The sequence below is a fragment of the Apium graveolens genome, unplaced genomic scaffold (genome assembly GCF_009905375.1).
Source record: "Apium graveolens cultivar Ventura unplaced genomic scaffold, ASM990537v1 ctg8403, whole genome shotgun sequence".
Taxonomy (NCBI): Eukaryota; Viridiplantae; Streptophyta; class Magnoliopsida; order Apiales; family Apiaceae; genus Apium; species Apium graveolens.
Genome location: NW_027421149.1, coordinates 21,570 through 30,743, shown reverse-complemented (window position 1 = coordinate 30,743; position 9,174 = coordinate 21,570). Strand labels below are relative to the sequence as shown.

Genomic DNA, 9,174 nt, shown 5'->3' with positions numbered 1-9,174 from the left:
AAACCTTAAATTTCTTAGTTAATTACATGTTAGTTAATAATCTTAGTTATAAAAAATCCCAAATTGTTATCATCTTAGTATTGAATAATAACCATACCATTGTTGCATAAGTACATTGATTAAAATTAACCTAACCAGTCTCTGTGGGAACGAACTAGAATTAATTCTATATTACTTGCGATGGCATATACTTGCGTGAATATTAGCGCGTGTTTTCGTCCTAACGTGTTTTTTGCCCCGCTGCCGAGGACTCGGTGGTAATTTTTATTTTATGTGCTTGACATCAGTGGTTGTTAAAGTTCACTGACTCAGATGTTTTACTTACTTGTTTGCTTGTTGCTTTTTCAGGTACTCTAGAGAGCGTTTATGCTAACACGTTCTCGATCTCGAAAGAGAACACTAGATAAAGCGGAGGAAGAAGTTAGAGTAGAGGAAGAAGTTCTTGTAGGAGAGGGGAAAGTTGAAGAAGAAGTTTTTGTTTTCGATGGGTGAACTAGAAGCAAATACAAAGGCTTTGATGGACTACTCTCAGCCGAAGATCAATGATATTTAGTCTAGCATTGTCAGACCAACCATCGCGGCTAACAATTTTGAAATCAACGCTAGCACGATTCAGATGGTGCAGAACTCGGTTCAGTTTGGGAGTTCTCCGACGGAAGATCCCAACATGCATATTAGAGATTTTATCGAGATCTGCGACACTTTCAAATTCAATAATGTTTCTGAAGATGCTATTAAATTGAGGCTTTTCCCACTCTCTGAGGGATAAAGCTAAGTGTTGGTTGCATTCTCTACCACCAGGCTCTATCACCTAAGTGGGAAGATCTTGCTCAGAAGTTTCTCACTAAATTCTTCCCTATGGCAAAAATAGCTGCAATCTGGAATGCTCTTACTTAATTTGTGCAGCAATTGGGAGAATCTTTGTGTGAAGCTCAGGATCGTTATAAGGATATGCTTAGAAAGTGTCCTCATCATGGGATGCCTGAGTGGATGATCATTAATTGCTTTTATAATGGTTTTGGTGTGACTTCTAGACCCATGCTTGATGCAGCATTAGGTGGAGCCTTATGGGCTAATAGCTATGATGAAGCTTATGATTTGATTGAACTGATGACTGCTAATGAATACCAGAACCCTTCTCAAAGACTAACTCAAGGCAAAGTAGCACTATTCTAGAGGTAGATGTAGCTAATGCTATAGCTGCCCAGCTTAAGGCTTTGACGATGAAGGTGGATTCTTTGGCTAATTATGGAGTTAATCAGCTCACTAGTGTCTGTGAGCTTTGTGCTGGTGCATATGAGACGAAGTAGTGTGCTATTTCTAGTGAATCGGCTCATTTCATGAGCAACTTTTAGAGGTCGCAGCAACCAGTTCAGCCACCTATCATCCCAGCAATTGTAATCATCCTAACTTCAGCTAGAGCAACACTCAAGATGTGGTGCAACATCCTTATCATCAGTATGTAGCAAAGCAATACAACCCTCCTGGTTTTCAACAGTCGCAATATGCACCAAGATAACAACTCCAACTTCAGCAGCTACCACAATCTAATGAAAAATCTAAATTGGAGGAGTTGAGGCTCATGTGCAAGAGACAAGCGGTTTCTATTAAGACCTTGGAGAATCAAATTGAGCAGATTGTCAATGCTTACTAAATCGAAAACCTGGTACACTCCCTAGTGACACTAAAGTGCCTAGGAAAGAAGGAAGCAAAAGAGCATATTAAGGCAATTACATTGAGGTCTGGGAATGTTACAAGCCAAGAAAAAGCTCAAGTTCCAGAATCTGAAGACGTGGCTGAAGAAGAAGTGCAGAAGGAAGCAGAAGTGGAACCAAGGAAGAAAACTGTTGAACACACTCCTTCTGAGGGTAATACAAGGGAGAAATAGATCTATCCTCCACCTCCTTTTCCTAAGAGGCTGCAGAAGCAAAAGTTGGATAAGCAGTTTGCGAAGTTTCTGGAGGTGTTCAAGAAACTTCATATCAAAATACCTTTCGCTGAAGCTCTTGAATAGATGCCTAGCTATGCGAAGTTTATGAAAGGTATTCGCGCTCGGAAAGTGAAGCTCGATGAAATAGAGACAGTTGCTCTCACGGAGGAATACAGTGTTGTGCTGCAACAGAAGTTGCCTCCGAAACTTAAAGATCCTGGAAGCTTCACTATTCCTTGTACCATTGGAAAAGTGTCATTTGACAAATGCTTATGTGACTTGGGAGCTAGAATCAATCTGATTCCTTTGTCTGTCTTCAAGAAGTAGGACTTACCTGATCCAAAGCCTACTTATATGACCTTGCAGTTGGCCGATCGCTCTATTACATATTTACGAGGCATTGTGGAGGATGTCTTGGTAAAAGTGGACAAACTCATCTATCCTGCGGACTTTGTAATTCTTGATTTCGAGGATGATAAGAAGATTCTCATAATTTTGGGAAGACCATTATTGGCTACGGGTCGAACCTTGATTGATGTGTAGAAGGGTGAGATCACTATGCGAGTACTGGATCAGTATGTGACTTTTAATGTGTTCAATGCCATGAAATTCCCTACTGATAATGAGGAAGTGCTTAAAAGTGGAGTTGGTCAATTCTGTGGTTACTTCAGAACTTGATTAAATGCTAAGGTCTGATGCCTTAGAGAAAGCCTTGTTGGGAAATTCAGATAGTGAAGATGATGAAGGTGATGAGCAATTGCAATATTTAAATGCTTCTTCTTGGAAGCGAAGGCTGGATATGCCGTTTGAATCTCTTGGATTGAAGGAGCTAAGTCCAAAGTGCATCAATCTATCTATTGAGAAAGCTCCTAAACTCGAGCTTAAGCCTTTGCCTGGACACTTAAGGTATGCTTTTTTAGGTGATGCATCTACTTTTCCTGTTATTATTGCATATGACCTTTCAGGTAGGGATGAGGAAAAACTCTTGAGGATTCTGAGGGAGTTCAATCGGCAATTGGATGGAATATAGCAGATATCAAGGGAATCAGCCCTTATATTGTATACATAAACTTCTGCTAGAGGAAGGTAGCAAGCCCACTATTGAGCAACAGTGAAGGCTGAATCTGGTAATGAAAGAGGTTGTGAAGAAGGAAATTCTCAAGTGGCTAGATGCATGGATCACCTATCTTATTTCTGACAGTTCTTGGGTGAGTCTAGTTCAGTGTGTGCCGAAAAAAGGAGGCATCACAGTTGTTGCTAATGAGAAGAATGAGCTCATTCCTACTCGAACAGTCACGGGGTGGAGAGTTTGCATGGATAACAGGAAGTTGAACAAAGCCACAAGGAAGGATCACTTTCCTTTTTCTTTTATTGATCAGATGCCTGACAGGTTGGCTGGGCATGAGTACTAATATCTTCTGGATGGCTATTTGGTTTATAATCATATTTGTATCGCTCCAGAAGATCAAGAAAATACTACCCTCACTTGTCTGTTTGGTACTTTTGCCTTTAGAAGAGTTTTTTTATGTGTGGTGCACCTGCCACATTTGAGAGATACATGATGGCTATCTTCTCTGACATGATTAATCAGAATGTGGAGGTGTTTATGGATGATTTCTCTATGTTCGGTGATTCTTTTGATGAGTGCTTGCAAACTCTTGGCGCCATTCTTAAAAGGTGTGTTGAGACCAATCTGGTTCTGAATTGGGAGAAATGTCATTTCATGGTGCAACAGGGCATCATTCTCAGGCATAAGGTCTCTAGTAAAGGTCTTGAGGTGGACAAAGCCAAGGTGGGGGTCATTGAAAACCTTCTCCCGCCAATTTCTGTTAAGGGAGTCCGCAGCTTTCTTGGTCATGCGGGTTTCTATCGGCATTTCATCAAGGACTTCTCTAAAATTTCTAAACCCTTGTGCAATCTTTTAGAGAAATATGTCCCTTTCAAGTTTGATGATGAGTGCCTCGCTGCTTTTGACATCTTAAAGAAGAGTTTAATCACGACACCTGTCATAACTGCACCTGATTGGAATGAACCTTTTGAAATGATGTGCGATGCAAGTGACTATGCAGTTGGAGCAGTTCTTGGTCCACTATGCTAGTAAGACCCTCAATGGTGCTCAACTGAACTATACTACTACTGAAAAAGAACTCTTAGCCATTGTCTACGGTTTTGAAAAGTTTCGATCTTATTTTCTTGGGACGAAGGTGACAGTTTTCACTGACAATGCTGCTATTCGCTATCTCGTCTCGAAGAAGGACTCGAAGCCTAGATTGATTCGATGGGTTCTTTTACTTCAAGAGTTTGAGTTGGAGATCAAGGATAGGAAAGGTACTGAGAATCAAGTCGTTGATCATTTATCTCGGTTCACAGACATTGTGAACTACCTTGTGAGCAATATTACGCCTCCATATCTGTCTTATGATTAAAGGATAAAGTTTCTTCATGAGGTGAAGTGGTATATATGGGATGAACCATTCTTGTTTCAGAAAAGAGCTGACCAAATCATCAGGAGATGTATTCCGTATAGCAAAATGGGGGGATCTTGCGAGATTATCATTCGACTGTTTATGGAGGCCACTATGGTAGAGAAAAGATAGCAGCTCGTATACTTTAAACAAGATTCTTCTGGCCAATATTGTTTAAAGATGCGCATCAGTTTGTTTTGAAGTATGATCGATGCCAGTGTGTTGGTAATATGTCCAAGAGGGATGAGATTCCTCTCAATGTGCTTCTCGAGGTTGAGGTCTTCAATGTTTGGGGAATTGACTTCATGGGGCCATTTGTCTCATCTTGTAATAATCAGTACATCTTGTTGGCGGTTGATTATATCTCGAAATAGGTTGAGGTCAAGGCTTTGCCGACAAATAATGCTAAGGTAGTGCTTAATTTTCTTAATAAACAGATATTTACAAGATTTGGGACTCCAAGAGTCATAATCAGTGACGAGGGATCGCATTTCTGCAATCACAAGTTCAATACTATGATGCAGTGATATAATGTGAATCATCGCATTGCTACGGCCTACCATCCTTAGACTAATGGTCAAGCTGAGGTATATAACAGAGATCAAGTGTATTTTAGAGAAAGTTGTATGTCCAAAGGAAGGATTGGTCTTTGAAATGGGATGAAGTTGTTTGGGTGTATCGAATAGCATACAAGACTCCGCTAGGCATGTCACCATTTTAGTTAGTTTATGGAAAATGATGTCATTTTCCGGTAGAGCTCGAGCATAAAACATATTGGGCTTTGAAGAAGTTGAACCTTGATATTGATGCAGCTGGAAAGAAAAGGATGCTTCAATGGAATGAACTCGACGAGTTTCGGCTTCAAGCATATGAGAATAACAAAATGTATAAGGAGAAAGTCAAGAGATGGCACGATTGAGGTCTAGTGCTCAAATAATTTGTGCCGGGGTAACAAGTTCTTTTGTTCAACTCTCGTCTCCCTTTTTCCTGTAAAATTGAAGTAGAGGTGGTCAGGGCCGTTTGTTATCAAAATTGTGTTTCCACATGGAGCGATGGAGATTTTTGAGAATGATCCAGGCCAAGTGTTCAAGGTAAATGGACAGCATTTAATACATTACTATGGGGATACGGAAACCCGTGAGGTGGTTAGTGCCATTTTATTATCAACTTGATCTCGGGATTCTACGTCAAGCTAACGACGTAAACCAAGTGCTTATTGAAAGGCAACCCAAGTTTGTTATATATTAGTAGATAGAGGAAGAAGAAAATAAGGAGAAAACTATAAAAAAATCATAAAAAAAGAAAAAATTCAGTGCCAACTACTATAGCACGGCGCGCCCGCATTGAGAAGTGGTGAGGCCGCGCTGTTTTTCCAGTAGCACGGCGCGCCCGCGCTGGTATGCGGGGCGGCTGCGCTGGTTTTTCAGTAGCACGGTGCGCCCGCGCTGGCTCCCTGGACCTAAAAAGAAATCAGAAAGTCAAAAATTCAAGCATAAAATCAATTCCAGCCAAATTATTCTCTCCCCCCTTCCATATTTCCCTCTTCAAATCAGATTCAATCACCCCATTACACCCTATCATTCCCATTATTCCCACACTCAATTCCCACTTTTTTTCTATAACTAATTCCTAATTCCCTATATATACACACACTTATACACAATCTTCTCCATCACTTCAAAATTCCCAAACACACAAATCTTTCTTAAACACATCTTTTCTCTCAAACTTATTCGAATTCAAAGGCACCCAAGAGACAACAAACCCAAGTCAGCAGCACCACTACTGATTCTTCAAGTGTTGGGGGGTGTGAGGCCTAGGTTTTCTACTCACTGGAAGTTCAAGAGGGGCACTAATGAGTATGCCACTTTCCCTGCCTCGTGCATGAACAGGTTTGCACGTGCATGGAATTCTTTTATTCGTGCCAACATCATGCCATCTTCTCATGTGCATGATATTACTGTGGAGCATGCACAGTTATTGTGGGAAATTCTTCAGGGAGATTATGTGGATCTCGGGTCGGTTATTTATCAAGGTATTTTGAGGTTTCTGCGAGGCAACACTACAGGCTGTATTCCCTATGCGTCTATTGTGACGAAGCTGTGTGTGGCAGTTGGAGTTCATTGGCCCGCACACGAGCAGCTTTAGCTTCCTAGTTCTCCTATTGACAGTTCTACAGTTTTGAGCATGCATGAGTGGTACGGTGGGAATCTTGATCAGAAGGGGCTTGGTTACTCATATGATCATTTGCCGGGTGGACGACCAGTGCCTCAGGAAAATGCTGGGGGGATGACTCAGGCGAGCAGGGCTGCATGGAGAGCTCAGTTGGGTGAGGTCTGTCCTTCACAGCAGTAGTAGCAGGATGTTGAGAATAGTGTTGGTTTGGGTTCAGCACAGTATAGGCGCTTGATGAGGAGGATGGATGTGATGCATGACATCCATAGTAGGTTTGTACATGATCTCACCCAGGCGTTGGGGACTACATTCAGAGCTATATGAGTTGATATCCAATGGCCAGTTTTCGGTGAGGACTCTGTGTACCCGCCTCCGGACACTCCTGACACTCCACCCGTTGAGGGTGATGATCCTGATTCCGAGTAGGTATGCCTGATTCCTTACTATTACCTTCACTGAGGATAGTGAATATTTTAAGTTTGGGGGTGGTAGTCAAGGAATATATGTTTGTGTTTGTCCATATAGTTTACATATTTATGATAGTTTAGTTCATATAGTTGCATATTTGTTATGTCATGTAGTTATTTTTATTTTTATTTTATTTTGCATGTTAGTATGTTGCATATATCATGTTAGTATGTTGCATTTAGTAGCATTTGCATTATAACATGATCCCTTAAGTTTTCTTTTCCGATTGATTTGTGATATTGATGCAAGTGTAATGATGTCGTATATAGTGTTGTTAAGTCCCGTCGAGTTGATTTTTCATGCTAGAAGCAATAAAATTTCACTAAGTCTTATAGGTTGCTTGCGTGCTAGATCATGGTCATGGTTTGTTTGTTTGTCGAGGTTTAATCACTTGTTTATATTTAGAATTTACGATATTCTCTTAGTGGCAGTATAACATGGATATTTAAAAAAAATTAGAGAAAAACATTAGATTTCATTGCTAGTTGTTGTGGCTAGGTGTCAAATGGTTAGTAGCTAGCTCATATTTATATGAGTATGTCTAGGGTTGAACGAGATGGAGCGAAACACACTCGTTCAGAAATTGAGAAAAAAAAGAGAAAAAATATAGTAAAAAAAAAGAAAAAGGAAAAAAATATGTGTGGATGCATAATTGATCACGAGTGGGCTCTTTAATACTTGAGTTATTAAGTTCTTAGGGGACTTTATGCCTAGTGACCTAAGGCTTTTATAGTCTGGGATCCACTAACCTAACACTCGCTACATAAGTATTATTGTATAAGTCTTTTGTGGACCTCCCTCATTGCACGGTCAAATAAGCATATTTGTGTTTTTATGTGTTAAGAATAAAAACATGAGTCCATGTAATAACTTCAATATAAAAAATTGAAGTGTTTTCAGTCATTTTGAGTTTAGCTTTTATTCTATTTATAACCTCGTGATTGCCTTGGTGAGTAGTGAGTCATGATTATTGATCTAGTTGCGATAGTATATCTGCTAAGCATTGTGCACATGCACGTTTATAGCTTGTAAGTTGATTTATGGGATTTGACTGATCTTCATGTGAATAACTACATTTGTTGAGATATTGCTCATTGGTTGGTTTAGTTAATCTGAGGGAATCGTTGTATTCATTTAGGTTGCATTCATGCATTTTTATTTCTTGTTCTTTGAGTCTGTTTATGCTTGAGGACGAACATCGGTTCAAGTTTGGGGGTGTGATAAGTGTCATTTATGTCCACTTAGGATGCTCTATAAAGGTTTGAATTGGTGTTTTGTACTCGAGTTGTTTGTGTTTTTGATGTGTTTTTGTAGTGTTTTGCATTTTAGGAAGCAGAATGACAGCGCGCCCGCGCTGGTGAAGCACGCGGCCGCGATAGGGCGACAATTCAGAATCCTGTTTCAAGAATAAGAGTGATTTTTTAGAGTTCTCTTCTGATTGGGCTGCTATATTAAGACAACTTCAAGACGGTTTTCATAACAGACCTTAAGGAGAAGACATCAAGAAGACCTAGAAGCACAAATACAACCAAGGCGAAGAGGATCTAGTTTATTCTTGTGATTATTTGTTTTAAGTTATAATCTTAACTGCTAGTTTTCTTGTTTGTTGAATCTTGTTTAACGTACTTTGATTATTATTCAGTTTTATGAAGACTTAGTTTATTATACCATGCTTTCATCGGAACCCACGGTGATGATGAGTTCAGTTATGGGCTAATCGTTATCGTGGGATTCTAGCGGATTTACTTATGGATTTCAGTAATTAATATGTTTTGATACATTAGTATGTGGTGATTGCATGATTTCCTAATATTGGTTGTGCTTATTCGTCTTATGAGCATCGTGAACTTGTAAAATAGCATGTAAGATAGCGTGTTAATCTCTATTAAAGCGAAAGTGAATATAGGGATTTAGAACTTGCCATGCTAGCATAGGTTCATGTATTTGATATGCATGATTCGTAGGTAATTTTAACCATCTTACTTGCCCTATGTCATCATGATAGATAACTTGCACATTAAACCGTTATGTTGTCAAATTCTATAGACATATAGGGTCTCAATATAATTGGTGCCTATTCAGCTTCTATCTCTTTTATGGATGTCTGGTAGTAAGGTATTCGTACAACGATAATTG

The 9,174-nt window shown here is 39.7% G+C and overlaps 1 non-coding gene across 1 annotated transcript; it reads right to left on the bottom strand.

The window, feature by feature from the left end:
• Positions 1-875: 875 nt before the first annotated feature.
• On the bottom strand, positions 876-980 carry LOC141704911 (small nucleolar RNA R71). The gene has a single exon (XR_012568124.1). It is a non-coding gene; the product is annotated as a small nucleolar RNA R71 (small nucleolar RNA).
• Between the last annotated feature and the right edge of the window lie 8,194 nt (positions 981-9,174).